The 19799-nt window shown below is 37.0% G+C and overlaps 1 protein-coding gene across 2 annotated transcripts in view; it reads right to left on the reverse strand.

Annotated features, from left to right (window-relative positions):
- The window catches only part of LOC135266530 (BTB/POZ domain-containing protein Tiwaz-like), a 32858-nt gene extending 15543 nt beyond the window's left edge, over positions 1-17315 (reverse strand). The window contains exon 1 of one of the 2 annotated variants that reach the window (XM_064357487.1): positions 17029-17315. The gene's annotated coding sequence lies outside the window, so the exon portion shown is untranslated. Of the gene's footprint in view, positions 1-13552; positions 13877-17028 lie in introns of those variants that run through there. The other variant, XM_064357488.1, reaches the window with a different exon arrangement.
- Between the last annotated feature and the right edge of the window lie 2484 nt (positions 17316-19799).

Raw genomic sequence — 19799 nt, forward strand, 5'->3', positions numbered from 1 at the left:
AATCGATTCTCTAATTGATCTATAATTAAATCGGTATTTATCGTCAATCTCCCGTCACTTTTTTCTCTTCGTCCGAAAAGCCATGCATCACACGTGACCCTCGTAATGATACAAGGTATGTCCGATGTTCACATAACAATACGATTAGTTAATAGATGATAGAAGAAGATTACTTTCTGCTGGGAATACTTGAGATTTCGTGGCCTTAGGCCTTTTGGTGGTCACGATGATGGACGGTCGATCACGAGCACGGGCATCATCGAAACGAAATACTCCACGGTGTTATATTTTAACCGGCGGCGGCTCTGAATACGATCCAACTTGTTTGGGATGGAATTTACCCTTCGAACGTTCATAAATAATAAAAATAAAATTTTAAACGATGGAATAAGATTGCCTCGAGGACCAGCACACCTACGTAAATATACGGGCGGCGAAAAAGACGGTTTTTATTTTTAACAAAACTTTTAGCGCCATGGGGTCAACAGATTGCTCCACTTCTGTCCACCTTAACAACGGACAAAACTAAACCGATGCGATGATCCGAATCGATCGGGTTCATCGGGCTGTGTTTTCCCTTATTGAAAAAATTGTAAACAAGATCTTAACATGCAAGACCTATTCTGCAAACTTTAATTCTCAATTCGTATTGCTTTTTTGGTCTTTTTTTTAACAAGTTATGAGTTTCCAATGTTTATGTCTTCTAGTGATGATAATAAACCTAATGTACTAAAGCAAATAAATTAAATCTGAATAGCTATACTGCTACCACAATTAATACGGGATAATAAACTTTCTTCGCCCTTTTAAAAACATTTCAACAGCTTTATTGCCATTAATCTCCGGAAAGAAAATTAAAATAAAATTGGCCCTCCAGGTGTTTAGCTGCAATTTCCTATGCATGTGTGTTCAAACCTTTCATTAATTCGCCGATAAGTAATACAAATCCGCTATTATTGGCATCATGAGCATTCTGTTGAAGATTATTTATCGAACACAAATGTCTTTCCCGGAAGCTTTCAGTGAAGTGTCGAAGGCTCTCGGTGCGTTTATTTAATTGTATTTGAATCCTTCCACCATCTGCCACATTGTAACTGGAGCATAATCACAACATTTTTCCCGATAACGTAAATTCTCATTGAGCACCAGATGGGCTATGGCAGGATCGTGATTAAAAAAATCATAAAGCACTGCATCATTAACCACTGCTGACTCACGGCTTTTAATGGCATTCTTCACTTGTTCGGGTGAGCTACCGTGCAGCCGACAAAAACAAATACGTTTATTTTAAGTTGCCACCTTGACCTGAAACAATTTCACCCAAATCGAGAGAGCAGGAATAGTGTTGTTAGCAGGAAAGTAATGACTTAACAGCAGCCGGTCTTATAGGCGTGTATTAACACGTAACCCCTTATCTCTCGCACATACACACAAATCCTAATACTGGGCGTGGAAGTGCTACCGTCCACATGCGAGCCTCGGCTCACTACCTGACCTGGCAATACTCGGCGTGGGCCAGTAATCACTATAATCTACTGTAAATGAGTCAGGCAGCCTTCACTCACAGAAGCTGACTGAACTAACAGCCTCCTGATCGTATATATCAACCCAAGTTCGGAATTAGTACGCGCACCCGCCGTCTACTTATCCCTCATTATCCCATTATTTGCTACTCGTTATTTATGTGCACCAATCTCGTAATTAATTCCTCCGTCGAGATAGACACATTAACGCACACTTCACGCCGGTCCTATTTATTGTTTCCGCGTGCTCGAGCCACCCAGCTTCGGATAATTTATGCCAATTGCACTTTAAGATAATTGGATTTGTCGGATGCTTCCGATGACGAAAACATGCTCACTCGACCGGAAAGGAGGGTTCGTCGCCTCATCGCCTATTGGAGTCTCCGCCAGAAATGGGCGCTAATGGCTGGATTCTGCCACTGGGTGATGAGGGCGACAATTATTAGGTCTTTGGTACAGTCTGGCGATGTTTTGCCACTTCACCAACATTATTATCATATCAAATTTGGTTTCATAACTTTATTGCCAAAACCGGATTGGGTACGGAAATGACCTTTCAGGCCATTGTTTTATCTCGCCTAGATGACATACCGTCATTGGCACGTGTGTTATTCGTTAAAAAACACGCTCAGTGTTATGACTGACTACTCATAAAAATTTTTGGATGGCTATATTTGCATGGTCAGTTTTGATTAAAAACTTTATCACTGACTGAGATATCTAAAAAATTTGGTCGCTAATGATGATTAGTAATAATCGTTTGGAAAGACTTGACCTTCCTAAAGCGGATATTGAGTAAAAAGCAATTTCTAGATACCTCAAAATATGATTGTAGCATTTTTGTACTCATTGATGCACAAGAAATTAATCAATGTTTGTTCTTGACCATTGATTTATTTAACAAAAAATCTTCCAAAGCAAGAATTACAATTTGTGTCGGATTTCAGAAGCGCACTCAACCGGTAATTTTGAGCAAAATTTCATTACGACCTTTCATGTTTTTGGTTTCCCAAAAACCGTTAGAATCCTTCTTTGTAATGACTCCTGTTTTCTGCAATCACGAAATCATTTACGTTTTTATTTTTCTTCTTCAATTCTCGAATGGAATTTTTCTTGCATTACGTGTATTCAGTGGCCAAAGTTGAATCGCTACAGCACCATCACAATATTACCATGTAATTAGTGTTGGATGTGTCTTGTGAAGAAGTTTGTGCAAAGTTCTATTCATTCTTTGTTGCTATTATTAGAATATGGAGACGTCAATTCGCTAGATTTTTGTGCCCATTCATGTGTCATTAATAAAGTAACAGTAGTTAAAAATTGTTACTCCTTTTCACGGGCGTTTGAATTGGACAAAAATAGCATATCATCAAAGGTTGAGTAACTGACACAATGTCTTGGTAAAAAAGCTAGCAGTTAACACCTTCTCCCGGTGTAATAACCGTGCTGGGATGTACAGAACCGTCTATTCATCGTCTAATATTAGGACATGGTTTTTTCCCAGTCACGTTAACAGCAAACAAAACAGTAATTATATGGCTTTTATGCAAAAAGTTTGACAAAGACACGGCTTTTTGGACAAATCCTCGCGGACGGACGTCTCAATCAGTTTCACATCAGCATGTGAAAGACGATCCGGTTTACGGTATCTATCGTGACAAGAGATCGTTACAGAAATAATGATGTTATTATTGCGATGTTGCCTCAGGACGAGTGTGATTTACCGAATATTCCGGTCTTATTTTGCCACAGGGCTCCAATATTGACGTAAAAGACCAAAAGTTAGCAGCGTTAATCGATACTTTAACATGCCACTATTTGCGCAACAACTAGATTCACTGATAAACTAATCACGAATTTTGCGGATATCATTTCTCATAAACGAAACAGAGGACCAACGGAAAGTTTTAATCCTAGTCTCAGTAAATAAATAAATGCTCGCTATGTGTAGAATTTATTATTTAATTGAATTTATTAGCGTTTTTGTGTTAATTTCGTTTTACATTCCTCTGAAGATGTTTGCTACCAGCAAAAACGTTTATTGTGGATAGTCCTCAGCGCCCGTTAAGGTGCGTCCTCGCTTGCGCAAACTTTGATCGCCTTCTCTTTTAATTGGTTACATATAGGGTAGAGAAATAGCGTCGACTTTTTTCGTTTTCCCATCAATTTTCTCGGAAGTGTCCCATTACGGTGTCGTAGACATCAGTCGGCAAGTCATTAGATCAACAGGTTTCTCTCTTCCTTCTACGACTTGAAAAACAACACAGAAACGAAATTGAAATTCGGCCGGATTTAATAAATGTCGATAGGTGGTGGCGCCTACTTGGCTAAAAGGGAAATACACCACAAGCTCGAGGCGATACAATGAATTCCAGCAGAAGACTCATAATTAACTGCCCTCGTAATTCTGTTTGATTAACAGAACTTAGAAATTAATAAGCGAGCGCTGCAGATTTAATACCGACTCTTTATTTGACTTGGGCTTTCTACAATTTCAGCAGGAATTTTCAGCAATTGTTACACAGAGCAGGGATTAATTTCGCGAGCTCGCATGCGGACGGGTGCACCTAGGGGCTCATCAAAATAGCAATATGCGAGGCTTTTTAGAGCGAATTCAGTTTCAATAAAATTTGTTGTGTGTGCACACAAATGCTGCAAGACGGTAGAAAGTAAGATGCGCATAATTTTTGCCTTATTTGGCAAAAATGTTACGACTATTAAGCAAACAGTAAATTGTAACGTGTTTACGACCCGTGTTCTCGGAACACAATGCTGAATATAATTTTATAATAAAGGCCAATCAATAAGGCTATTATGCAACAACAGCATATGGGCTGCCCAACAGATGCATTAACGAAATATCTATCAGATGCAATTTTTATTTATAAACGTTTAATGTTTTTTAAACAATAAACAAGTAGATCTGGTGAAACGAATACTGACGAGATGCTTAAATGCTGGAATCAGATAAACGTCACAATATCCGTTTCCAGTCTGGTTGAATCCGAGACAGCGAAATTGATCCTCTAACAGAACAACACAAAGAGCAGATTACACCACCGGCATTACAATTACAGATTTCGTATTCAAACAAGTGGGAGTTTGAGCGAAAATACAATTAAATTTTTTAAGAAAACTGTGCAATTCTCTCGAACCGCGAAAGTTTGAAAAAGCGTAACCGATTGAAAGCCCACCTCAAAGGCAATAATATCGCTTTCCCGTAAGTCTCTAATTCATCAAGTTGGGCGTATCTGACAACAGAACATCCATGAAATTTGTGGTGATGCGATAAAAAAAGTTTAAGCAAGTGTGAAATTGGAGTGAAAAGACGAATCGAACCGAATCGTACAAACGATATTAAAATATTCGAAACGTATTTATTCCCGTAATTGAAAAAACGCCGTGAGAGCCATTAACGTGAGATATCTCGAATACCGCTAATGGCACTTTTATCCTCAACTTTACACAAAACATTTCGTAACGTAAATAAGACAGCGTGGACGTTTATTGCCCGCGTGAAATCCAACTTTTTTCGAGCAGGGGACGGTCTGCTACATAACAAGATCGTTTAGTACAAATGGTTGATGTTGCCAGAGATTTTTATCGAGGAATTGCATTCCGGTAGCGAGATCATCAGCCTTGTTCATTAGATGGAGTTATTGAAGTGGCACCGCGTGCGTTATTCCTCCTGGACGCCAGCTGTTGCCCGCTGAAAACCCCCACATTTTTTCCTTTCGTTTTATTCTCTCAAACTATGTTTAAAACACCGTGTCACCAGCAGTTAACCGCGATTTCGTCCGCGTAAATTTTAATTCAGACTGATTATAAATGTTTTTTATTATGTTTAGGATTACAGAGTTCATGAACATCTAAATATTTTTGGTATTTGGTATTACTGCAAGAGTAAATCCCCAATATACCAATACAAAAACAATTTTTTCATAGATATTATCTTTACGAATAATGATTTTCATACAAATTTTGACACCCCATTTAACCAAAAATCCTGAAAACAAATGTTTCTTCATTTTTAACTAAAAGCCCAAATACCAGTTCTCATGAATATAACTTCAAAAATGACGGATTTGTATATTTGAGGGTGAAATTTAGAAAAATATGAAACACGCGTTTTTTTATTTTTAGTCTACAGTCCAAATACCTCAAGTGTTTTTGTGTTTTTCGAGTGTTTTTTGCATTTTCAGCAAAAGTGCAAGCCTTGATTAATTTTAGTTGATGAAAGCTGTCAGTCATTGTGGAGCGTCCACTTAATTTATTACTGCATGAAGAAATAGAAAAGTCAAGCGGAGGAAGCTTCTAGTGAAAAGCGTTTTTCTTTGGATCCTGATACGGGAGCTATTGTAATGAATATGTAAAACCGGTTGAGACACAATTGTCTTTGATAAAAAATCTCGTGAGTTATAGCCTCATAAAGGTGATTGATTTATTCAGCTGGTCATTTAAATCAAATATGATTGATAGCTTTTACTTAAAACTCTTGATTAGTAATTAAGACGGCACCACAAAAACAAATTTAAATCACTCAACGAATGCGCATCGTTAAGTCTGTTACCGCGAAGCTTTTTGGCCCTTGTGGCGCAGCTCAGCGTAGCAGCGGTAACAATGGTCGTTACTTGTATGAAACTTCATTTGAAGTTACGAACTGAAAAGTTCGGGGTTTGGTCGGAATGAAACTACTGAGTAAGCATTAAACGAGACAAGGGAAGAAAGGAAGAGCTGGTGGAGGGTCGATAGCGCCCATCGCAGAGACCAGCGTGGTTTTAGAAGGGAATGAGTACAGGTTGAACACTCACTGACTTAGACTCACTTCATGACTGATTGATTACTCACTTGGTGTGGCTAAGGGTGGCTCGTTTTATGTTAAACAACCCTTAGCCGACATCCAATGGGCTCACAAGGGGTGAGTGTGGGTGGAGCGGTAATTCGTATTGAGGGGTTTTTCGCAGAATTGCGGGGAAAACCCAGAAGGCTCTCGAGAGCGACTCGCGGATTGGTTGGGGCTGGTAACAAGTCGAATCGAATTAATGCAGGAGCTCCTGCGTTACGCACATCAGCCTCAAGTACAGTTCCGCAGCAGGAATCGCGCTGCACATGCTGAAGTTATTCCTGCAGTGACGTGGCTGTTGCATAAATTAAATTTACCGTTTTTTGTTGAATTTTAAACGACGATTATGTCGAACAGTTAGAACGATGATTTCTGTTTTAACTTTGAGTCTGATTGAGCTATCACATTTGTGTAAAGTTGATATAGGTAATGGCATCTGATTCTATGAAATACCACCCGACGCGTTCTTTCGAATCGTCCCATAATAATTGCCTTTACGGCCGTAACGACCGTCATCATAGCGGATGCAGAAAATTTCCACGTGTTTTGTTTCAATTGAAATTCCGGAGTGTACGACATTTTTAACGGTCTTCCGCAATCGGAGCTTAAATTTACAATAAGAGAAAAATACAGCAACTTGCATATTTCAACTTGCTCCATGCCAATATATTCCATAAAGTTGTCATTGCAAGCTCACTATTTACGCTCAATTTGTAGCTGAATGAAAGCACAGACAATCACAATCATTCTCGATAATGGGAATTTACCACAATAATTGGTAGAAGAATAAAAATCACATCAAATGTCAACTAAATAAGCAAAGTTTAATTACATGTTAATTTGTTAAACAAACGGCTGCTATTATCGCAGTTAATTATCGATGAAATTTCAGTTTTTCTTCAAAATGTCACACGGATCGAGGCATTTAGACCGGTTACCGAATAGGTCAGGCTAAATGAAGAAATCAAACTTATTTAAAGCGAGGCACACAAAAATTATGAACTTGAAGATGACATCCCGTAATTTTTCAATTGAATTAGCAGAAATAAATTTTTTTCGCGGTTTCACTTTCTTGACTACATTGTGGTAAATTGGAAAATCACTTAAGCCAACCAAAGTGATCAATTTATTTTATCACATGAAATTACTCCTCAATTTTTTATTAATTATCAATTTCAGAAAACTTACTTTACAAATAGAACAGGTTTTAGTATCAAAACATTAAAAACGATGGCGCACTCAAAATTAAAGCATTAAACCGAAGTCTATTGCTCTTAAAGACTTGTTTTGGCGTTTTCTAAGCGTTTATTTAGCAAAAACTCAATTATTGCGCTAAATGTTTTAAAAAATAAGCCAATAAATCACAATATTAATTCAAGAATGATATCATTTTTTCAATATCTGAGGATCTAACCGTGTTTTTAGACCAAAAATCAAGGTTTTGTTTCTGTTTTTAATAAACTAGAACAAAAAAATTACCAAATTTGGCCGAAAATGACCCAAAATTTACCTTTTCTAAGCATTTATTCAGCAAAAACTCAATTATTGCGCAAATTTTCTTAAAAATTAAGCCAATAAATCACAGAATTATGTCAAAAATTACATTATTACATTTTTCGTCCAGAAATCAAATTTTTCTTCTTGTTTTTATTAAGCTAGAACGAAAAAATTACCAAATTTGGCCGAAAATGACCCAAAATTTACCTTTTCTAAGTATTTATTCAGCAAAAACTCAATTATTGCGCAAATTTTCTTAAAAAGTAAGCCAATAAATTACAGAATTATGTCAAAAATTACATTATTTTTACAAGTTCTGAGGATTTAAACACATCTTTAGACCAAAAATCAAGTTGTTTCCCTTGTTTTTATTAAGCTAGAACAAAAAAATCAGCAAATTTGGTCAAAATGACCAAAAATTTACCTTTTCTAAGCGTTTATTCAGCAAAAACTCAATTATTGTGCAAATTTTCTTGAAAAGTAAGCCAATAAATCACAGAATTATATCAAAAATTACATTATTTTTGCAAGTCAAGTTTTGAGATTTTAAATACGTTTTTCGACCAGAAATCAAGTTTTTCTTCCTGTTTCTATTACACTAAAACGAAAAAATCACCAAATTTGGTCAAATGTAACCAAAAATGTACCTTTTCTAAGCGTTTATTCAGCAACAACTTAATTATCGCGCAAAATTTCTTAAAAAGTAAGCCCAGAAATTACAGAATTATGTCAAAAATGACATTATTTTTACAAGTTCTGAGGATTTAAACATGTCTTTAGAACAAAAATCAAGTTTTTTCCCTTGTTTTTATTAAGCTAGAACGAAAAAATCACCACATTTGATCGAAAATGCGTTTAATCAGAGAAATACAAAATATTTTTGTCAGAACCAGTTGTGTAGACCATTCCTGCATCTGCGAAAGAGACAGAAAAAATGTTTGGTCAATTTGCATTTATAAATCAAACGTATTGTGTGACAATGAAGTCATGACATATACTTCCTACATTTTATGGATACAAATTTAAATTTACAAACAAGACAATTAACTTTTTCTTCTCGATATCATACATATGTAACGAGTTATGACGCAGACGAAACTGAAGACATCTTTAGCTTTCTTTTAATGTTTATAATTTGAATATATTTTCAACAGTGACTTTCAGTTTTATTTGATAACAACAAAGATAGTCAAAAAAATCCTCCTTATCAGAAACAATTGTCGCTCTGGCACAGCTTACATTGGAATGCTGTGTTTTTTAATTTTCATTTTTGTCTCGTAAAATCTGTCTCGAAGTGCAACTTAATCCCCAGCTTGGGATTTGACATGAATCAGAATGGGCAGTGTTTTGACTATTCGGATGCAAATCACGTGAACCCAGTCCGGGAGCGGCACGTCTGCTTCATATACGTGGTAAATAAAAGCCCGGAGGAATGCTGGGTCATGCCCCGAGCAGGGCAGGTTGAGGGCAGCGGGTAAGGAATGCGATCCGTGTGTGTGTGCATTCAAGTGTCGTTGTCTGAACTGCAGTCGTCGGTTCAAGAGCTTCGTCTGCCACTCCTGCCGCCTCCGCAGACGTCACTCAATCCCATTCAAAACCCAGACATAACAAATATATGCGATCGCGAGACGCCCTCTTTTGTGCGATTGAAGGATAAGTGGGTAATTTGTTTGGGGAGTTGATGACGGGCAAACCTCCACAGGGCTACTTGAAAGAGGCGGCGACACAACTAATCACCCGGAGGAGAATTTATTCAAAAAAGCGCTGGACCGCACCCTCGGCTTGAGGAATGGGGGATCCAATCAAAACGGAATTTTCTAACGGAGGATATAAATCGACGTTAACAGTTGTGAGTGGTTGTGTGGCTCTAATATGTTATTACCGTGCCTACAAATTACCATTATTGCACGAAAATGACAAATATTCGAGGCTGCATTTACATATTTTTCCAAGTGCAAAGTTTGGGAAGATTTCTGTTTGAAAGATGAAAAAGTGTGGCCTTGGGCAAACAATGCCATTTAAATATTAGTACTCGAGTTGTTGCTTCGAACTGGAAGAAGGGATTAAACTTATCAGTGTTTGTAAAGAGGATTGAAAGGTGCACATTAAGTTAATGAACGTGTGAGATAAGTATTTGCAAAGTTTCTTATTGAAATATAATGGAAGGGGAGAGAGTTGAATGCAGTTAATCAAGACGATAATGCAAGATTCAGCATCGACAATGCATCAGTATCGGAAAATTGGAGTCGATCACGACTTAAAAGGATTCCACGCTCGAAGAAGTCTTCTGTATGTAAATAGCAATCATCAGCAGACATACGATCACTAAGAACAGTAATGTTAAAGTATGCCCGCACTTAACGTAATGGGATAACACGAGGTCTCTGTGTATTATTGATGTTAATTACAAATTTCAACAAGTTTTCGTGTACGGCTGCCTTAACGTGTGTATATTTCACGATTACACCAACATAACATGGACCATGATCGAGATAATTTAATTTATGGCCTTAAACGGCGCTACTGGAATAAAAAATGAGCCGAGCGATCAAAAATTGGAAATTCTCGTGATTTATCGCCCAACCTTTGAAGAAAGAAAGTGCGATAATTGCACACCTGCTCCAAATAACTGCAGTAATTAAAATCGCGGTGTTATAACATCGCGAGCGATTTTTCGCGTTGTGATAATGGTGCGTCCCTAGGGCGAAGCGTGGTTCGAGGGTACGTAAGTGAAACAAGCGTGAAATAGAGCGAGGTGTCCAATAGTCCGTGACATATTGCAGTCTATCACTAGTTGCGCACTTTTATTAAGGCGTGATTGGTCATATCACTCAATTTTATTGCTGCCCCGGGACACGAAGCCATTCGATTATGAGTGTGTAAAAACCGAATTGTGGGTGACTTTTTTGCAATGTGAAAAGCAAGAAAGTGTAAGGACGCACCAAAAATGTTGAAACATTCCCCTAGTAAACGCAAACACTCACAATAATAGCAATTCCGCCCGCGGCGGTTGCTCTTAATAGTGAACATTATGATGAAAAAACGCCTACAGGCAACAAAAAGTATTCTGCTTTTATTAAATCCAAAATGGGAAATTTTCTCATGTAAATATTTGAAGCGTTCGTTGAGTTGTCGAATGGGGAGGAACAGAACCTGTTTACAGGGTGTCTCAGCACATGTTATCCCTTTGGCCAACGATTTCGAGAATCACTTAACAGTTTTGCAACTTTTTCGAAGTTACAGTTACGAATGTAAAAGAAAAGAAAAACCTCGTCTCGTTTGAGCGATAGATTCGCGGCTGTGGCCGCGCTTAAAGTCATTAGTTTAAACCGTTTAGAATTTCGTGAGGTGAAATTTCGACCCGCTAACGTTTCCCAACATCGATTTCATCTTTCAAAGGTCGTGATCTAATTCCCGTCTTTCCCATTGAATCCGCACCCTCGCAAACCCAATTGCAAGAATCTTTACACCATCAAAGGGCGTTAAAGCCGCTATCGTTCCCCAGCACTTGAAAAACTCCCAAATTAAATAAAGCCATCGACCCGAGTGATTGTAAATCGAAGCCTCGATCATAATTAATCTGTCCAGTTCGTTAAGACTTTCAGTTTGAAATGCTAAATTTTGCATATTTGGATGGGTCACATAAAACTTGCTTTTTAAGATAACTTTTAATTTTGACCGAGGAAACTCTGTTTATGGTAAGGATCGCAATGAAAGGAGTGGGAGAAAAGTGGCTCGTTCAGTTACAATTGGCAAAATAAAAACCCGTGTCAGGATAATTCCTGCATGTCATGGTGACGCATAATTAGCTGCAATGGTTCTAATTAAGGTAATTATTGGTGACAAACCAATTAAACGTACATTACACATACGGGGAAGAAGTGCCAGTGTATTATACGAGTTTTATAAGCCGTTCTATTGAGGCACGAATGGTTTTAGAGCACGACGAAGGAGTGCCACAATTAAGTCTTATAAAACGAGTGTAATATAATATTTTTGGCTACTTTTTTGTTTCGTTTAATTTATCAAAATCAAACTATTTCCTCTTAATTTTGTTAATTATTTGGGTTTTATCAATAGACGACTTGACACTAAATTACAACTCCTAAAAATTTACTAAAAGGAGTTGCATAAAAATTTTCTTTGTGAAACTACTTTCAGTTTCACAATGACCAATTTATGAACTGTTGTAAAAACGCATTTTTTGTCTTAATCTACTAGAACAAGTTGTCGAGTGAAGACTTGTGATGATTAATGAACTATGCGACTCAAGATATTATAATTAAAACCTCCTTGAGGTAAAGAGTTGCGTTGGAACGTTTCAATCATTTTGAAAGTCTTGCCAAAAATGGAAACCAAAACAAAATCCATAAAATGTAGGAGAATATTACGTATTCAGGCCATGTCACGGCACATATGACACTTTTTTCGAATCCTTTAAATATGCAAATAATAAAAAGTTGAACGTGGCTGAAGGCAGGTCGGGGCTAATTTCGATTCTTCATTTTGCGGGCGCCTCAGGCCAAACCCACATCACTTTAAATAAATTCGGAAATCCAGCTTTTATCTCGCCAGATCAAACAAGACGTACTGTTCTATATGACCCAATTACACGGCTGGCAAAAAATTATTACACTCACAATAGTTTTTCTTTAAAATTATAGTTTCGCAGATATTTAAATTAGACGCCACTTATGCCTCCAGCTCTTTAAATATTTTAAAAACTCGTACTTTCACAACATTTCTAAATAAAGCGTGTTATTTTTCTTGCTTGAAATATTTCACACGTGGTGAACGAGTCTTCAGGTTTTTACCTGTGCTATTTAAGAAGGTGAAGAATCGATTATGCTTGGGTAAGTGACAGTAATAGTCTTGCTTGAGTGGAATATGACGATTTTTTTATCAGCTCGCCGTGAACTGGAAAGTTTGTTTAAACGAGGAAGTTTTAGATTATCTATAAATATTTTCCTAGGAAAACGCACAATAATAGCGATCATGCCGCTGGCACTTGCTGTTAAATAGTGAACACTATGATGAAAAAGCGCCTACAGCCGATAAAAATGTATTCTGCTTTTATTAAATCCAAAATGGAAATTCGCTCATGTAAATATTCCACGCAATTTTTTTCGCTGGGTTTGAATGAACAACAATTAGTTGACCCTTTGTTTGCAAAAGGACTATCACTAGAGTGGCATGAATTTTGTCAAGTTGTTAGTTGTGTTAAAGCCGTTTGTAAAAATAAGGACTTGAAAGTGCATTGGCAAGTTGAAGCGAAGATGCCAGAGGCAATTTTTCTAGCTACTGCATTGGGAAAAGTTGGCTTCCGGTCGTAACATTTCCCATAGCCATTTCCCTTGGCATAATGAGCTTAAAATTGGTTAATTGGTGTAAAACGGCGCTCATTTAGTCTAGACTAGCGCATACTAATCTTCTTGGCCTCAAAATAAAAACCTCGCCTCTATTAATCGACCACTAGACAACCGGAGGCGAAATGTGGCGCAGCTCAGACTCGCTTAGAATTCAAATTCAAGAAAATTCGCCTGTGGTTTCGCATGTGGAATTCATTATGCAAACCACCCTCTCAACGACAATTATTGCGAAAGCAGGTATTTTATTTATTTCCTGTCTGCGCGGATAAAGCCGTTAAAACAGCAAACAAGTTTGTTTGATTTTGAAATTCCGTCATTACCATTTACTCTCTTGGAGTCGATAAGGCAGACAATGCAGTTTATTCCAAACACAGCCTCGAGACGAGTTGGGATTTTAGTGTGCTCAGGCTTGACAACTGAGTGACGGCAAGGATGCACCTTCACATGTTCTGTTTCTTGTTGCATCGCCGACTTCCCAACTTCGTCGAACGTCAAACTGTCGGTAGTTCGAGCACGAGTTAACGAGACGTTTTAACTAATTACCAACTGATCGAGCCAATGGCATATTTCATTATCACCAAACTTCTGCTTTTTACCTCAAACGCACACAATGGGACAATGCTAACGAGCACCTTGAGCGACACCCACGACACACTGACTCACAGATCTTTATGTAACATGACATTTTACCACGTACCGTACAGGCAATAATTAGATAATCAAACAATCTCACATGGTCCAAGATTCAGATTCGTCAAAAAACTATTACATTGACTACCAACTTGCTGATGGGACGAGCTGAAGACGCACTTGTTTTGTTTGGTTTCTGCCAATAATAATGGCGATGATAATGCGATAATCTCTGAAAACAATTCATTTGCTAGAAAAGGCGAAGCTGTTAAAGCTGCAATGGCAGGTTGAAAGCGTTCTTGGCAATTACACCAGTGGAAAAAAGCCCATCATTACCCCGCTAGGGCATGACTTATTGCGGTTAATGAAAATTAATTTGCACACATCGCCATAATTTGCATCGTGAACCACACGAGGACTGCGCTTACATAATAAAGCTTTAATTGCATGCAATAATTTGTGCAGTAAATGCGAAATAACTCAAGCCGAAATAGAAATTTCTAGTTGGAGTAAATCCGCGAAAAATTACATTAAGTACAAAAGCTGACTGTCTGGCGATAATAAAAGTTCGAAAACTTTAATTAGTGTGAGTAAAGTTCCTGAACGGATCTGGCTTGTTAATTAAAACTTAACATTTTAATTAAAAATCTAATTGTTTTTGTGTAATTCGTTAAATTTGATTTAACTTGCTACTGAAGCCGGTGATGAAGGGATGTCGAAAAGTTTGCTAAAACACTTGCTTTATTTATAATGGGTATTTTTCAAAGGGGGAATAGAGATTATTGGATAACTGGTTCGGTGACAGTTGTCTTGACGAACGTCAAGATGTGATGGAGACGGATTGGAACGTTTGCATTTATGGAAAATTCACAATAATAAATTAACTCAAGTCTGGACCACTTCAGCGGCCGATGTTTAATGTATATATTGCATAATGCTGATTTATTTACAATCATTGAATGATATACGTATCCACTCGACTCTATATGGATGGACGTTTTTAGCCAGCTTCAAATTGAATTTAAAACCTCAATCAAAAAATGGAAATAATCAAATAGTTTTAGATTAAAAGAAACAATTTTAAACAGAGTCCAAAGACTCAAATCATAACTTCATAATGTATTTTTATATTTAATTCCATGTTCTAAGAAACGAATGATCAATAAATCTGAATTTCAGTGACACCTGAACCAAGAGTCCCCTAGTTTATGTTTTGTAAAATCAGTGTCTTTGAACCTGTTTGTAGATCTTTGACATTAATACATAAATCTAATCTACCACCATTCTACCATAAAGCCAAGAAAAATGTTGGTTTTATGCACATGACACAGTTTCGTTAATCCAGAGATAAAGACAAAGGTAGAAAACCAAAAATAAAAACAAGAGGAAAGACGAACTTTATTGGCTTTATTGCTTTAAATAAAAAAACCTTTTTTTTCACTGGTTAGAGATACGGCAACCAGAAGCATAAAAGTTAAATTTGCATTCGCTAAGTATCTTTCTAAAGTACAATCGCTTATCTTTCCGCTGGTCAAGAGTGTAAAAATGTTGGAGAGTGACACGTTTTCACATCCACGTGATTACGTTTGAGTCCTTCACGCAAATTTATTCCGACAAAATCTGATTAAGTTCTTCTGACAGCCCACCTGGAGGGATGATCGATTTGAATCTCCCTCATTTTGGTTATGACAAAGTTTCTCACAAAACCCATCAATGACATCGCATTTTTCACCAACCAATTTTACACAGAACGAATCCACAAAACAAACAACAGGCCTTTAACTTCAGTCTAAGCTATACCTGATCTATTCAAAAACGGGAATCGTTTACCTGCCTCTGATGCATCCTCAGATAGAAAGTTTTAACCCGAACTGGACGATTTTGCTCAGTGGCGTAACTTCATATTCTATGTTTTGTATTAGAGTTGAAAATTTGGCTAAATCATCCACAGAGGGAGTTTGTTTTGGACAGATCGTCCTCATTTTTTATACAAAACAGACTATCATGTTCGTAATTTTTTTTCGATCACTGATGAAAAATTGAGGTATAGAAGATTATTTTAAATTTAAAAATTTCGTTTAAAAAGTTCTTTTCTGAAGAACAACAATTACAAAAATAGCATAAAAATGTAATTTATATATTTTTTTGATAACCCTTGGTCACTATTGAGTGCATAATTAAATTTAACTTTACGTGTTTTTTCTTTTGAAATGTAGGTTCAATTCTCCAAGACTGTGCTAAGTTAGCTGATGATATCATAAAACAATGGAAGACATTCCTTACTTCCTGAATTATTTATTTGTCAACAAATTTGAAGTTTATTGGAGATCGAGGACACAACGTTTAATAAACTCAAATATAGAGTGCTCAAAAACTTACTTGCCAACTTGAGAATCGTTGTTGAGAAGCATGTGTAGATTTCGGAAAAAAATTGAAAAAAATCCTAAAGTCATATTTAAAAAAATTTGGACCTACAAACTTATTCTGTTGACTTCTTCACTTTTCATTATTTTCTAATCTTATGTTATGAATAATTATTTTAAAATTTACTACCTTTAGCAGCTTTTCGAATTTTTTAATTTTTTTTGAAATGTTAAATTGATATTTTCAAAATCATGACTATCGACTCAACGCGTTGGTTACGCCACTGATTTTACTGAAGCCATTTGGCAAAAGGGTAGGAACTCAAACGCATAATTCGATAACTCGCACTTTTCGTTAATTTTTTTATTTGGTAAAACAAATTTTTTGGTTATTATTTTGTAATTTTTTGGTTTTTATTTGGTTATAAATCAGTCGTCAAGAAACGACACCCACGTGGCGCGGATCCATTATGTAAACAATTAAAGGCAATTAGCGTAGAGCCAGTTTCGCCAATTGGGAATTCCAAAACGGGAGTATCTAATTTGCAAAATTTGTTTTTGTAAACAAAGGCCAACAGCTAGTGAATTTTTGAGTTTGTTGGCGTTGATACCGCGTCTTTTTTCTCCGAGATTGCGTTGTTTACGATCCCAATTTCGAAAATAATTTGCGAAATCTCATTTGCGGCTGTTGTTCGTCACCTCGGGCGTCGAAAAATACCGTTAGCGAAAAAATCAACAACAACAACGTAAAAGTAACCCATGCACCCCGTGGCAATGGCAAGTTTGCACACAACACAACTCACCGCTTGGGGCACGAGGGCTCCAGTGTGACGGGTCCGCGATTCTCCACGGTGGGGACGCGTATCAACTCCTGGGGGAAAATGTTGGCGACGCTTCCCACCCTCAGCACGTGACCGTGACTTAACACACGCGATCTTCGCCGGCTTCCTCGACAACATGCACCTCTCACGAAGGCCCTCCTCGAACTGCCGATCGCGTCTGACTGACTGCTGGTCGGAGCGACGGCCGCCTCAGGCTTCCAACCGGAGCGTTTCTATGCCACGGTCTTTTTGTTGCAGGCGAGTTGGGTTAATAATCCTGCAGGCACAGTCCAAACCGATCCGGTGCTACGCTCAGGTTCAGCAGGAACGCGAACCCTTTTATCTTCGAGACGAGCGCAAACTAGTGCGGGCGACCTGGGGCGGGCGCCGGGAGCGGGCTCGAGGAGCTCATGCACAAGAGCGACAGCTCACAAAAATCATTATTTTTCTCCATAGTAGAACATGTTAAAAGAGTAGGTAATAGTTTTTTATTTCTTTATTTTTGAATAAAATGTGGAGGCGAGTTCACGAAGCTAACGTAAAGAAATGGAAAGCAAATTTCCGCCGAAAAAATATGTGAAAACTTTTGAAATCAACGATGTTTATACTATGAGAGCGAGGTGGAAGGTCAAGGTGAAACGTACTGGAGCTTAGCTTCAGTGAACTCTTTCTGCAAACGATTAAGTTACAGAGGTTGGAGGTTATCACGTTGGAGGTCTTGAAAGCTGTTGTAGATAAGTGATCGTCTAGGTAGCCGGAGTTAAAGCAATGAAAATGTTTACATCATGCCGATGGTCGCTTTAAAGATATTTGATTAAGTAATTTCTTGTTCACATATTGTTATTAAGATATCTATTACTATAAACAGACAGTGTAGATTTTAACTAGTTGTGTGAAAGTCCTACTTTTCTAGAATTCTCAGTTATTGTGTAATAAATTAAAAAGTGTGTTTTTGCTAAAAAAAATAAATTTTTCAAAAACTAAGCAGAATCGACCATTTTATTCGCATCTAATTGTGAGAAAGACCGGCCCTTAAACCAGTTCCCATTAAGTCATTTGTCCCAGGAATAAGTAATTGACCAATAAAAATATAAAAATCACCGCCTACTTGTTTATCTGGTACACAAAAAATTGCAAGACGATTGAAGCGTTTCTCATTGGATATGTAAAACACACCAATCATAAGGCGTTCATGACTGAACAAAAAATTGTTTGATTATTTTGTAAATGTCGGCCAAACTATCGCTGTTTTCTAGGAAAATTTCAAGTTTTCGATTACACTTGGGTTCAAAAATCGATCGATTTGGTTTTAATCTCCAATGTTATAATATATTATAAGCAATTTTCGCTGCCGTTTTGTGATATTTTCAAAGTTATAAACATGTTCCATAAAAACATAAATAGCCTTGATGTATGTACTTCTCTTCCTGTAAGTAACTAGAACTTATAACAATAAGCTGACATGCTGTTATTGACGTCGTTCACGTGTATAAGAAATTTTAGACCTAAGGTGTTTGCTATCGTGTGATCTTGTAAAAGCCTCACGGCCTATACAATATTTATGAAATTTCTCAACTATTACAAGAATATCAAGAAAGCGATTGCGGTTGGTGTATTAAGCAATTTCGTTGATACTGCAGCTACTGTGTGTTTCAAATTTTCATTCATGTTCACCGAACACGCTTATGAATCAATTTACTCAAAAATATTGCACAATTTCATTAATTCTACTCTCGAGTTACATTCCTACTTCAGATTTGAATTACGACCTTATCTTCTCTCTCCATCTTCAGTTAGTTAATAGTTAGTTTTGTTTATGTTCACATTCATCTTTGATATTCAAATCATATAATTATTCCGTCGTCCAATGCTATTAGCTATTATTATTTCAACAATTAAGGCCGATAACTGCCCGGGGAGTGACGCTTAGAACACCTGTATATGGAAATAATTACGTTTTTTGGTGAGGAAAAAAAATAATTAAGACACTAACTTCGAAACAATATCAGATGCAATATTTCACTTGTTGAAAAATTGTTTGTTGATTAAAATCTGAGTCGTGGCGGCTCCGAATCCTAATCTCTATGTTAATTTAACTGTCTAATTTTAATCACTGATTATTTTTTTAATTGACATCAGATGGTTAGCATCATGACTTTAGGTGAAAGTTCCTAGTTAACCACTGAATTAACTAGCGCCTATGGCTCGAACAATGGAGATTATGATTAATTGTAATTAATTTACAGGCACCTAATTATAATATGTGATAACTAAGCCATAATTATAGTATTCTTTCCCGTTATTTATTTGCCTTCGAACATTATTGCAGTTTTTATAATTTGGCAGATTGTGTACTTGCAGTTAATTCCATATTGTTTACTCAATGATAGCCTTCAGTATCCACGAATTTCGATTATTATCGTTGGCTCCCTTTGGGAAATTTTTATGTAGATTTAATAAAAATCGTAATTTTTCGATTCACCCATTAGTTCGTTCAAATAATCTCTGTTAAACTTAACCCTCCGGGTGTCTAAAATTTTCAGAAAGTTCGTAGTATATATAACAGGGCGTTAACTCTTCGACCGCCTCGAGGATTAAATACATAAATACATATTTCAATGTGCAGGCGATCGACCTCCCACCACAAATTTCACCAATAAATTGCCGGTTAAAAAACGCATTCTTCCAGAATTTATATTTAGCAAAAATCCAGGCGAGAATTTTCCCATCTAAGGATCACTTATTCAAGCCGA

Source organism: Tribolium castaneum, chromosome 1 (genome assembly GCF_031307605.1).
Source record: "Tribolium castaneum strain GA2 chromosome 1, icTriCast1.1, whole genome shotgun sequence".
Classification (NCBI taxonomy): domain Eukaryota; kingdom Metazoa; phylum Arthropoda; class Insecta; order Coleoptera; family Tenebrionidae; genus Tribolium; species Tribolium castaneum.